The following is a 9,651-nucleotide window of genomic DNA, read 5'->3' as shown; positions in this document are numbered from 1 at the left end:
TCTAGAACCAGAGGGCAAAATAGAAATGGAAAGAATCCTCTTATCACCTCCTGAAACAGATTCCCAAAGGAAAACTCTAGGAATATTGTACCCGAATTCCAGGTCAAGGAGAAAATACTGCAAGCAGCCAAAAAGAAATAATTCAAGTACTGTGAAGCTGCACTCAGGATAACACAAAATTTAGCAGCTTTTGTATTAAAGGATCAGAGTGCTTGGAATATGATATTCTGGAGGACAAAAGATCTAGAATTAGAACCAAGGATCACCTATTCAGCAAAACAGAGTATAATCGATCATCTTCCTCCTTGTCCTCCTCCTGCTCCTGCTCCTGCCTCTGCTGCTTCTTCTCTGTTCCCTTGGAGCAGACCATTTTGTGCCTCTCTTGTGAAGCAGAGGCTGGGGAGGCACCTGGTCTCACCATGGCCAATGAGAAGCCAAAGGAAGGCATCAAGACTGAAAAAAACGACCACATTAATTTGAAGGTGGCAGGGCAAGATGGTTTGGCGGTGCAATTTAAGATTAAGAGGCACACACCACTTGGTAAACTAATGAAAGCCTATTGTGAACGACAGGGTTTGTCAATGAGGCAGATCAGATTCTGATTTGATGGGCAACTAATCAATGAAACAGACACACCTGCACGGTTGGAAATGGAGGATGAAGATAAAATTGATGTATTCCAGCAGCAGGCAGGAGATGCTGACTGAAAAGAGAACATGCAACTCTACTCCAGAACTGTGCTCCCAAGGAAAACAATACATTCACAATTAGAAAACCAAGATTTGGTTCATCCACATCCTGACTACTGCAGTATAGTTTTCTCTCTTCTTTTATTCCCTTCTGCAATTCCTTTATTGTACATAAAGTAACTGGTGTATATGCACACGCATCATGCGTATTTTTTTTTAACTAAATGGCTGATGGTATGTTATGATCAACATCAAATGGAGATGGGGAGGGGAAAAAACAAACTGGTTCTGTGAAAATATCCCTTTTCTCCATTAGTGGCATACTCATTCAACTTTCATCTTTATATTCCAGTAAGTTATTTTGCTCTCACTGTTTAACAACAACAACAACACACACACACACACACACACACACACACACACACACATCCTTGCATATCTTTTTTGATTGGAGAATTTCAGTGCTTTTCTTTTATCGTTGTAAAACCGAGGACTATTTTACAACTTTTTTGTATGTAGCTGTTACATGTAGGGCAATCTCTGTCTCTCAGTAGGGATAAATTACTATAAAAAAATTGATCCTAGACAGTTTTCCCTTCAAGTCAAACATATTGTTGTTTAAATAAACCTCTTGTTTTAAAAAAACAAAGAGTATAATCTTTCTGGGGGAAAATAGATATTTAATGAAATAGAGGACTTTCCAACATTTGTGATGAAAAGACCAGAGCTGAATAGAAAATGTGATTTTCAAATACAAAACTCAAAAGAAGCATAAGAAGGTAAACAAGAAAGGGAAATCATAAGGGATTTGAAAAGGTTAAACTGTTTATATTCCTACACTGGAAGTTGTATTTATAACTCTTAAAAACTTTCTCATTATTAGGGAAGTTAGAAGGTGTATACATGGATAGAATGCAGAGGTGTGAGTTGAATGTGACGGTATGATTATCTAAAAAAAATAATAAAGAATGAAAAAGAAAAATACACAGGGAGAATGGGAAAGAGAGAGGTAGAATGGGATAAATTATCTGGCACAAAAGAAGCCTGAAAGAGATTCTACAGTGAGAGGGAAATGGGGGAAGTGGGGAGGGGAGACATGAACCTTACTCTCCTTGGAATGGCTCAAAGACAGAATAATGAACACACTCAGTTGGGTGTAGAAATCTATCTTGCCATACAGGAAAGTAGGAAGGGAAGGGTATATGAGAAGGGGAAGGGTGGCTGATTGAAAGGAGGGCAGTTTGGGGAGGTAAAAGTCAGAAGCAAAACACTTTAGAGAATGAACAAGGTCACAAAAGAGAGTAGGATAAACAGGAAAATAGGATAGAGGGAAATACATAATTGGTAATAATTACTGTGAAAAAAAATCAGTGAGTTTCTCTGATAAAGAAATATTTCATTTTTCAAGCATATAGAAAACCATTCCTCAATTGATAAATGATCAAAGGATATAGACTGACAGTTTTCAGACAAAGTAATCAAACCTATCTATAGTCATATAAAAATGCTCTGAATCATTTGTGATGAGAAAAATGCAAATTAAAACAACTCTGAGCTACTACCTCACACCTGTCATATTAGCTAATATGACAGAAAAGGAAAATGATAAATGTTGGAGGGGATGTGGGAAAATTAAAACACTAATGTTCGGTTTTTTGTTTGTTTGTTTTATTGCTATAGTTGCATACTGATTCATCCATCCTGAAAAGCAATTCAGAACTATGTCCAAAGGTCTATAAAACCGTGCATACCCTTTGACCAAGCAATACCACTATTAAGTCTGCATTCCAATGAGATAAAAAAAAAGGAAAAGGACCTATGTGTATGAAAATATTTATAACAGCTCTTCTAGTGGTGCCAAAGAATCGGAAATCGAAGACTTCTCCATTAATTGGGAAATAGCTGAACAAGTTGCTGTATATGATCGTGATGAAATACTATTGTGCTTTAAGAAGTGATGAGCAGGATGCTCTCAGAAAAACAGGGACAGGCTTACATGAACTGGTGGAAAGTGAAATGAGCAGAACCAGGAGAACACTGCACACAGGAACAGCAATATTTTGTGATGACTACTGTGAATAACTTAGCTATTCTCAGCAATACAGTGATCCAAGATAATTCTGTAGGACTTATGATTAAAGGTACTATCCATCTCCAGAGAAAGAAGTGGCAGAGCCTGAATGCAGATCAAAGATACTTTTTCTTTACTTTATTTTTTCTTGGATTTTTTTGTCTGTATTTTCTTTCATAGAATGACTTACATGGATATGTGTTTTGCCTGACTACACATGCATAATCCATGTCAAATTGCTTTTTTTCTTAATGGGGAGGAGGGAAAGAGAAAAATTAAAATTTTGGGGAAAGAATGTTAAAATTGTTTTACATGTAATCGGGGGAAATAAAATGTTAAAATTAAAAAAGTGCCATATAAAGAGAGAAAGAAGTAGAACTCTTGAACTTGAATATAGAATATGAGATGGATTAATAAATGATATACAATATGTTTGATACTCGGGAGGCTGTCTAAATGTATTGTCTAAATTGGTTGTCTAATATGGCTTGTGAAGAGGGATGGATAGATAATTTTGTAAACTCCACCTCTCCTCTTCAAGAGAATCTTTCATTCCTGCCCTCAGGGGATCAAGGGAAGAAGCTAAGAGACTGAGCACACTGCTTTCCTCTGAGAGAGAATTATACCAAACTAGAATTATGGTTATCTGCCCCCCTCAAAAAGTAATGGTCTGGGGAAATGACTATTTAAGTTTTAGGTTGCTTTTCTGGTCACTATTCCTTGAGGAAAGGAATATCCCAAGCTTATATTAGCAGACTTGTCTCTTTCCTATCACTTGCCATTCAAAAGATCATGATAAAGTGAACAAAGTAAAACCCATTTGAGCAAACAAATAGCAAACAGAAGTGAGAATTCTACAGATTAGAATATATTATGAAATGCCCAGAGTGAATGAACTCTCCTACTGGAAGCAAAATTTCTTGAATTAATTTAAGAAAAGGCCCTTGTATCACCCAAGGGGAAATTCCTTGAATTCTCTAAGGAAGCAAGCTGGAAATCAGAGACATATTGAAGATGCAGTTTTCCTCTTCTCTCTCTCTCTCTCTCTCTCTCTCTCTCTCTCTCTCTCTCTCTCTCTCTCTCTCTCTCTCTCTCTCCCTCTATCTGTCTGTCTGTCTCTCTCTCATTCCTCTGTCTCAGTATTTTATCAGACAGTCTGGAATCACATGTTCTCTCTTGCAGCAGGTATGTTAAAGAGTATAGTTCTGAAGTCAGCTCTGCTACTCAGGCAGGCACATAGCATTAACATCACTCTCTCCCACACTGAGGAGTGTCCTACATTAATTCTCTAGGCCTGAAATTTGGGTAACAATATTAAGCTTACAAAGCCAATATCAGGTAATAACCAGTAACTGATAAAGTCCCTTGCCCATTAAGTCATCCTCCCAAAGGAACTATTAAAAGATGAATTTTGGGTAAACATTATAATTTTATAAACTTTCATGGCATTTGCCTAAAACTGTTCTGCAATTTTTTTCCATCAGAGAACGCTGTTTATGTCACCCAGATCACAAAAGAGTTACCAAGTAACCCTAAATGCTTTTCAGCTGAGCAGTGCATGATTTACTTGTATGAAGTGAAAATGTTGACTAGTGTTAGCCTCTGGGGAATACTGCTGAAGGCCCTCTGTGTAATTCACAGTGACACTCCACCAAGAAAGAACAGTTGGAGTCATGGTCTCTAAATTGGAGATGGTCAAAGGCCGATTAGGTCATCCAGCTCAGTTCTCTGCCAAAAAAGGCTGTATATTGAAGTTCAGTCCAACTGCCAAAAGGTTAAAACAGATGCAAGTTGTTCATGACAGGCAGAGCATCCTCTCTGAAGATTTCTGGACCTCCTTCACTTGACCTCATTAGTGATTTGTGCTAGGATACTATAGTGTCATAAAACACCAGGGTCACATTCATTCATTAACAAGGCATAATAATTTGTGTGAATCAAAACCCTAACACAAAAGAACAAAATAAATAAGGAGAAAAACTGAAAAGATAATGAGAAGACAAATATGACTCAATCAGCAATGAAAACCCATACGGCAAAAACAACCTGTCCCTATATCTGCCTGATCAAAATGATCAGTATTTTTGATCTTTCCTTTCTTTGTCACCTCTGAAACACTGTTAGGTCCTAGATCCTACCTATATCAGGTCCATATTGTTTCTGTTTCATAGATATTCTTTTTTCTGACCACTCACAGAACTTCCTGAATTTATCTACTTATATAGCAGGCCACCAAAATACATTCCCACTCATCTAATGTTAACTTGGGAGTATTTTCTTAAGGGGAGTCATTATTTTTCTCTTTCTTGGACCCTTACATGATTATCAAAATTATTATAATCATTATCATCACCGCCATCATCAGTGTAACACAATTGAAAATTGAACTTGAAGTCAGGAAGAACAGAGCACAAGTCATTACTAGCTGTGTGCCCATGAACCATATCACAACCTCCCTTAACCCTCAGTTATCTAATCTAAAAATGAGGATTTTAGTACCTGTCTCATAGGGTCACTTAGAGTTACAAATAAGATAAATAGACAGCGCTTTGAGGAGATAATACATCAATACTCCAATAGATTTGTGATCTTGTCAAAATGCATGTTCCTTCCCAGTGGTATAGGTTACCATCCACCCATGCCCGACTATTCTATGATTCTTACACCTGTCTTCCAGTAAGTTTTTCACAAAATTCCCCCAATGTATCCACTTAAAGTACCTTATCTTGCCAGGTGGTCTTCAGAATCTTCCTAAGACAATTCAGATGGAGGCAATTCAGTTTCCCGGCTTGGCACTGGTATATTGCCCAGGATTCACAGGCATACAACAATGAGGTTAGCACAATGGCTCTGTAGACCTTCAGCTTGGTAGCCTCCAAACACTTAGCTAGCTCTGGCAATGTTTGCATCAACCTCATCATCTATGTGTATATCCCTGGAAAGTATACTGCCAAGGTAAGTGAACTTATCCAGAGCATTCAGAATTTAACCATTTACTGCAACCAATGGGTCCACAAATGAATGGTGAGGTGCTGTCTGATGGAGAACCTCTGTTTTCTTGCTCTTAAATGTCAGGCCAAAATTAGCACAAGTGTCAAGGAATCAATTCTTATTCTGTTGGACTTCAGCTTTAGAGGCTACACTGAGTGCGTAATCATCTGCAAACAAAAAGTTGTGCACTAACTCTCCCTCCACTTTAGTCTTGGTTGTAACCTTTTCAAGTTACATGATTTACCATCAGAGAAGTATCTGATCTTGATGCCATTTTCAGCCTTGTTGAAGGCATCCAACAATATTACTAAAAACATCATGCTAAAAAATATGAAAGAAAGCACACAACCCTGCTTCACTCCATTAGTGATTAGGAAAGCATGAGAGCATTGTTGATTATCCAGAACCTGTGCAAGCATGCTGTCATGGAACTGGCATATAATACTGATGAACTTCTCAGTGACTAAAACATACACACACACACACACACACACACACACACACACACACACACACACACCCCAGTGATTTTTAAAAATTAATTCATTTTGAATTATCAACAACTTCCATAAACTTTTGAGTTTTAACTTTTTCTTCTCCTCCCTCTCCACCTCCTTCCCCAACATGGCATGCAATCTAATACAAGCTACACATATACATTCCTATTAAACATATTTTCACACTAGTCATGTTGTAAGGAAGAATTAGAACCAATAGGAGGAACCACTAGAAAAAGGAAACAAAACACAACAGAAGAAAAAAATAGCAAATAGTATGCTTCAATCTTCATTCAAACTTCACAGCTCTTTCTTTGGATATGGATAGCATTTTCCATCATGAGGTCTTTGGTGATGTCTTAGATCCTTGTATTGCTGAGAAGGGTTAAGTCTATCAATACTAGTCATCACACAATGTGGCTGTTACTGTGTACAAAGTTCTCCTGGTTCTGTTCACTTCACTCAGCATCAGACTATACAAGTCTTTCCAGGTTGTTTTGAAGTCAGCCTGTTCATCATTTCTTACAGCACAATAGTATTCCATTACATTCATATATCACAACTTGTTCAGCCATTCCCCAATTGATGGGCATCCTCTCAATTTCCAATTCTTTGCCGCCACAAAAAGAGCTGCTATAAATATTTTTGTACATCTAGGTCCTTTTCTCATTTGTATGATCTCTTTGGGATATAGCCCTAGAAGTGCTGTTGCTGGTTCAAAGGGTATGCACATTTTTAAAACCCTTTGGGCATAGTTCCAAATTGCTCTCCAAAATGGTTGGATCATTTCACAACTCCACCAACAATGCATTAGTCTTCCAATTTTCCCACATCTTCTCCAACATTTATCATTTTCCTGTTTTGTCATGTTGGCCAATCTGATAGGTATGATGTGGCACCTCAGAGTTATTTTTATTTGCATTTCTCTAACCAATAGTGATTTAGAGCATTTTTTTCATGTGACTATAGATGGCTTTACTTTCTTCATCTGAGAATTGCCTGTTCATATCCTTTGACCATCTGTCAATTGGGGGATGACTTGTATTCTTATAAATTTGACTTAATTCTCTATATATTTTAGAAACGAGGCCCTTATCAGAGAGACTGGTGGTTAAAAATTATTTCCCAGTTTTCTACTTTCCTTCTAATCTTGGTTGCATTGGCTTTGTTTGTGTGAAAACTTTTCAATTTAATATAATCAAAGTTATCCATTTTGCATTTTGTAATGTTCTCTATCTCCTGTTGGTCATGAATTCTTCTGTTCTTCATAAATCTGATAGGTAAACTATTCCTTCCCCTCCCAGTTTGCTTACAGTATCAGCCTTTATATCTAAATCATGAACCCATTTTTGACTTTATTTTGGTATATGCACACCAGTGATTTTCACAGGACAATCTATTTCCCTTTTCTTTATAGAGATAGACAATGGAGGCATCCTTGAACTCCTAGGGTATAACCTCCTCTCGCCATATAATCCAGAAGATTTTGTCAGCTGTAGTGTAGGCAGTAGATTTCCTGCCATGTATACCTCAGCTGGAATAGAATCAGCAATAGGTTCTTTGCCAGATTAAAAGAACCTAATGGCATTCAAAACCTCTTCTTCAGTTGGAAGTTCAGCTAGAGAGGGATTAATTTTAACATGAGATATATGGTCAATAGCTGAAGTATTGGCCAATTATGGAAGCATTTAGTCCATCTCTTCAGAATCATGTCCTTACCACTAATCAATGTAACTTTATCGGCACTGGTGCACCTTTGATGGACCAAAGACCTTATGGGTCTTTTTTTTTTCCATCATAAAACTGAATATCATCTGCCTTCTTACTGAGCCAAGAATCCTGCATTTCTCTAAGCTTCACATAACATGCATGCATATGTGTATATGAAATGTGTATATATAAACACATATAATGCATATATAGAGGTGAGTTTCTTTTGGTTTCCATCTAGCTGCATGCCATAGAATATGGACAAAATTAGGTCTAGATTTTTCCTGTGCTGGTGGCTAATCAAAGCTGTTTTGGTTAGTTATGGATCTCCTCCAGAAGGTTCTGCAATGTTCTAGGACTTGATGCAACTAGCTCCATGTCATCAGTGAATACTGACATCTGGAGACTATGACACCATTCATGAGGAACACATCTTGAACTTGGACTCTGCGATATGTCCCCCATGACAGTAGCAAACTTCTTTGGTAAGTAAATAAGCATATGTCTCTTTTCTATGCTTCACCTCCTTTCAGTGATCAGAGATTCACAAGATTATCTCTGTTGCTATTTCACTGAAAGAATCTTGTGTAATTTTAATCACGGGAATTTCTTTTTGGAGGTGAGGGTTCATAACGGTTTTTTGCTATGTCTAGTAAATGATTTTTAACAGTGAAAAAAATAAGCAGAATTGGGGCAGCTAGGTGGTGCATTGGATAGAGCATCAGCCTTGGATTCAGGAGGAACTGAGTTCAAATCCAGCCTCAGACACATAACACTTACTAGCTGTGTGACCCTGGGCAAGTCACTTAACCCCATGCCTATTCTAAAAAAAAAAAAAAGCAGAATGTGATATTGCATTCTTTATTTTTTAGTGAATTGTAGGATACAAATTTGTGGTGTACTGCATGTTACCTATAATAGCTTATTTGTTCCCTTCTAGGAGTTTCTTCAATAATATCCTTAATGTATATGTATATGATTCTCATAAAAATTCATAGAGATATGAAAGTAGGCATACAGAATAGCATTTTTCAATGTTTTCTCTGTTTCTTTCTCTTTACTTTTTGGAGGGGGGATTGATAAGATTTAAGATTTTTGTCAAATCCTTAGTATCTTTCCTTCCAGTTCAGATACTTTATGACTTTTTCTCAACATCTTCACAATTATATTGCAGTTATGATCTCTTTTATATGCACTTAATCCAACTGTTATCCTATCTTTTCTGTTTTACATGCCATTTCTACATCTCTATAATCTATATCTCAGAGTTTTTCATGAGAGTCCAAATGTAATGATATCACTAGATATGATAGTGAAAAGAATTTTTTATAATACTCCTTGCACATATTTTGTATCTTTTACCCCCTTCATCCACTGCTTTTAGAAGAGATTTGCATAATTGAATCTCTCAGAAAGCTTTATTTATTATTTATTCTCAACTATTTTTCTGAGAGGAGATAACAATGATCTTAATCTTTATTATTCCACATAAAATTTTACAAATAAATGTATGTTCTTGTTGTTAAACAAGTGTCTTTTTTTGTACACCTGTGTTGCCTTTGGCTGCAATTTTTCTTTGTCTCTCTCTATATATAATATAATACACTCACACGCACATATCTATCTATCTATCTATCTATACATACATACATATGGATTAAAAAGTACAGAAAGTATATGAATAGTTTGACAA

At 36.7% G+C, this 9,651-nt stretch overlaps 1 pseudogene; it reads left to right on the top strand.

Annotated features, from left to right (window-relative positions):
* The first annotated feature begins 419 nt into the window (after positions 1–419).
* On the top strand, positions 420–707 carry LOC110197988 (small ubiquitin-related modifier 2 pseudogene; annotated as a pseudogene).
* Positions 708–9,651: the final 8,944 nt, after the last annotated feature.

Source organism: Phascolarctos cinereus, unplaced genomic scaffold (assembly GCF_003287225.1).
Source record: "Phascolarctos cinereus isolate Bilbo 61053 unplaced genomic scaffold, phaCin_HiC Scaffold_5;HRSCAF=322, whole genome shotgun sequence".
NCBI classification, from domain to species: domain Eukaryota; kingdom Metazoa; phylum Chordata; class Mammalia; order Diprotodontia; family Phascolarctidae; genus Phascolarctos; species Phascolarctos cinereus.
Note: the sequence above shows the minus strand (reverse complement) of the source record. Positions and strands in the feature narration are given on the sequence as shown.